The 3,768-nt window shown below is 44.6% G+C and overlaps 1 pseudogene; it reads right to left on the bottom strand.

Moving 5' to 3' along the window:
• Positions 1 to 973: 973 nt before the first annotated feature.
• On the bottom strand, positions 974 to 2,861 carry LOC105529936 (annotated as a pseudogene).
• Between the last annotated feature and the right edge of the window lie 907 nt (positions 2,862 to 3,768).

Here is a 3,768-nt window from a genome sequence, read left to right as displayed (position 1 = left end):
TCAAGTATGCATATTTTCCTTTCCTGAGTTAAGTTCTGCTACTAGATAATTTGCTTCCTAAACCTTTTGACTAAATGTGATTTTTGAACAAAAGCCTTAGTGTTTTGATAGTCCAAAAGCAATTTGAAAATAATGAATATTCTTTCTTGTCAAGTGGCTGTGACTTATAGTTACAATTTCTAGTTTTGTAAGTTGCATGCCACAGACTATGCACAATGGGATAGGACAGCTTGGACTGAGTTCATATAAAACCCTTGAGGACTAGCTTTCATTATAAAGACAGAGTTTCTTTGTCTCCCTTGTTGCACTAGAATACTGAAGTATACTCAGAAGACCAAAATTCTTCATCACCAACCTTTTCAGAAATGTCTGTAGCTCTGTGCCTAAAATGGTTCTCTTCTTTCTCACATCTTGCCTTCCCAAATTGCAGCACTGAACTGTCAGCTTTGTTACACACAAATGTTAATAAAATATAAAAACAGACGTAGTCAAACAAGAAAATCACAAAAGTACAAAAACTTCACCAAACAATTCACTTCTAACCTACATGTTCCACATTCTTGCAATGTTTACAACAAAGTGGCAGGGGGACAGCTGAGCTGTGGCATGTAAAAACTCCTTCCTTTGAATGAAAACTCCCCTCTGATCTTCTACTTTACAGTCAGTTCACTACAGTAAGTCAGCTGGCACTGCATAAGAGGAGCCTGGGAGAGGCCAGCATCCTCCTCCCCTCCCATTCTCCCCTCTTTGCAATAGTGTGGCACATGGGTCTGCCTCTACATAATTCCATAAGGGCTGAAAGATCCCTAACAAAACGATTAACAGGGCTGTGCAATCATTGTTCACTACTGTGAGAACAGCATAATGCAGCACACAAATAAAAAACTGTTTTTAGTCACAATTCAAGGTGGAACCTCAGCAACATCTCATAGAGCCCCAGTTGAGAAACCCACCTCCAGCACCAAATGGCCTCCTATGGGAGATCATTTTCATTTGATTTGGACCCTTCTGTGGCTTGACTTGCAAGTTCAGGTTTGGTTCCTCCCTCATTTACCACCTGCGGATCAGACGGTTTCGTCTGCCCCAGCACCTCAGTATTCTCCAGTACCTGCTGGTTATTTTTCCCTTCTGCTGTGTTGTTTCGATCTGATTTGTCAGCAGCTTCCAGTTTACCTTCTTTCCCATTTCCCTGCTCTGAGTTAAGCTGTGATGGATCCTTAGAGCTCTTTATCACCTCCTGGAGACTGAATTTTCTTTTTCTTTCTTTTTTTTTTTTTTGAATGCCTCTGTTGCCAGGCTGGAGTGCAATGGCACCATCTCCCACCTCAGCTCACTGCAACCTAAGCCCCCCGGGTTCAAGCGATTCTCCTGCCTCAGCCTCCTCCCAAGTAGCTAAGACTACAGGCCCACACCACCATGCCCAGCTAATTTTTTAATTTTTAGTGGAGATGGGGTTTCACCGTGTTGGCCAGGATGGTCTTGATCTCTTGTCCTCGTGATCTGCCCACGTCCTTGGCCTCCCAAAGTGTTGGGATTACAGGCATGAGCCACTGCGCCCAACCGGAAATTGTATTTTCTAAATATGTAATGTTTCACGACACTCAGGCAACAGACAGCTTTGATGATTTCTACTACCACCATGTACTGTGGATTGGTGAGATCCAGTTTATTTTCTGAATTGAGGGTACACACTATTCCTCCCAATTCTTTGATAACTTCTCTATTCATGTGACTGTGTCTGGAGTTGGTTCCTTCTGGTGGGTTCGTGATCTCACTGACTTCAAGAATGAAGCCACGGGGCCTTCCCGGTGAGTGTTACAGCCCTTAAAGGTGGCATGGACCCAAAGAGTGAGCAGCAGCAAGATTTTATTGTGAAGAGTGAAAGAACAAAGCTTCCACAGCATGTGAGGGGACCAAGTGGGTTGCCACTGCTGGCTGGGGTAGCCAACTTTTATTCCCTTATTTGTCCCCTCCCACGTCCTGTTTCTGTCCTATCAGAATGCCCTTTTCTCAATCCTCACACTGATTGGTTACTTTTAGAATCCTGCTGACTGGTCCATTTTACACACCTCTTGCTAGCTACAGAGCATTGATTGGTGCATTTTTACAGAGTGTTGATTGGTTCATTTTACAAACCTCTTGCTAGCTACAGAGCGCTGATTGGTGCATTTTACAATGCCCTTGTAAGACCGACTGGTTCTCCAAGTCCCCACTGGACCCAGGAAGTCCGGCTGGGTTCACCTCTCATGACTGCTATTTTGGGATTTGTACACAATCTGAAACGTCCCTTTGCTTGGAGCTTTAAACTAGGGTTCCAAAAATGTTTCTGCATATTTTTTCATATCCTCTAAAAAAGCCTTGCATGTGCCTGAGATGGGTAACATTCGTAGAATAACTTGAGTCTTCTTGGTTTTGTACACATCCTGGAGAATATGATGCACCAATTTATCAGGTTCTATCCCGAGTGTCCTGATGAAGACAATGTTATTTGCTCCACTTTCCACTAACTGGAATCTTCTTAGGCTTATCTCTGTAGATGCCTTCATGTCACCAACTTCTTTCTTCAAGGCAGCCTCCACATCATCATCTTCTCCCTCACTTCCAGGGGGCTTCTGATCCTTGTCTGTAAACTTTTCCAGCCTATACGTGTTGTCGCCATATTCGTTGAGTAGGGTGTAGGCCTCCTCTACACACTTGGGCTGGTTCATGTTGCAGGTGATGAGGTTGCCCCATAACCTGGGCTATAGCTGACTGGGTCCGCCAGAGTCGCAGCGCCGAGCCCACTTGGCCAGCACATACTGAGCCTTGCCTCTGCGCTTCCCGCCGCCAGGCTGAGGAGGCTGCTGGGCGGCAACCGCCATGATGTGTGCAAGCTGAGAGGAAAGAGAAACGTTTCTCCACAGCTGAGAGGAAAGAGAAACGTTTCTCCACAGCTGTTGGAGTCCTCACCTCCCGGCAAACTTCTGCACGGTTTAGGGGTGTGAATAGAAGAAGTACGATGGTTTCAGCATTTGGGATACATATGCCTTTTTACCTGCAGACCATGAGTAGTTTTTAATCACTTAAGTGTTTTTGTCTTCTCACAAAGGTTTCATGGACACCTCTTTCTCTTTCCGAAGAAACAAATTTCTTTTGAAATCCTGTTAGTGTTTCATGAAGGCATCTAGCCAGTGCAGCTTCCTAGAAGGAAACTTCCTTCTTAGGAAACTAAACAAGATCCGAAAGCAATTATGCTTTGCATGGCGATCACTTAGAGTTCAGTGTGGGAAAAAACCATATATGTGTATATTAGGCGCGTGTGTGTGTGTGTGTGTGTCTATATATATATATGCAAAAGCAAAGTGATGTGTGTTTGGTAAAAGACAAAACATTTGCCTTCTGCGCACTCTATACCATTTTGGGAATGCTAAATATCACCTAGGACATGAGGCTCATGGTTTGACACTCAGCATGAAAAAATATATATTAAGAAAATGTGTTCTGGGCATAGTAGTTTGCACCTGTAATCCCAGTACTTTGGGAGGTTGAGGTGGGTGAGGCTAGAGGCTAGCAGTTCGAGACCAGCCCGGCCAACGTGACAAAACCCTGTCTCTACTAAAAGTGCAAAAATGAGCTGGGTGTGGTAGTGCATGCCTGCAATCCCAGCTACTTGGGAGGCTGAGGTAGGAGTATTACTTGAGCCCAGGAGACAGAAGGTTGCAGTGAGCTGAGATTGAGCCACTGCACTCCAGCCTGGGAGATAGAGCAAGAGTTTGTCTCCAAAAAAAA

This window comes from Mandrillus leucophaeus, unplaced genomic scaffold (genome assembly GCF_000951045.1).
Source record: "Mandrillus leucophaeus isolate KB7577 unplaced genomic scaffold, Mleu.le_1.0 Scaffold794, whole genome shotgun sequence".
NCBI lineage: Eukaryota > Metazoa > Chordata > Mammalia > Primates > Cercopithecidae > Mandrillus > Mandrillus leucophaeus.
The sequence above is the reverse complement of the archived record's forward strand: the minus strand, read 5'-3'. Positions and strand labels throughout refer to the sequence as shown.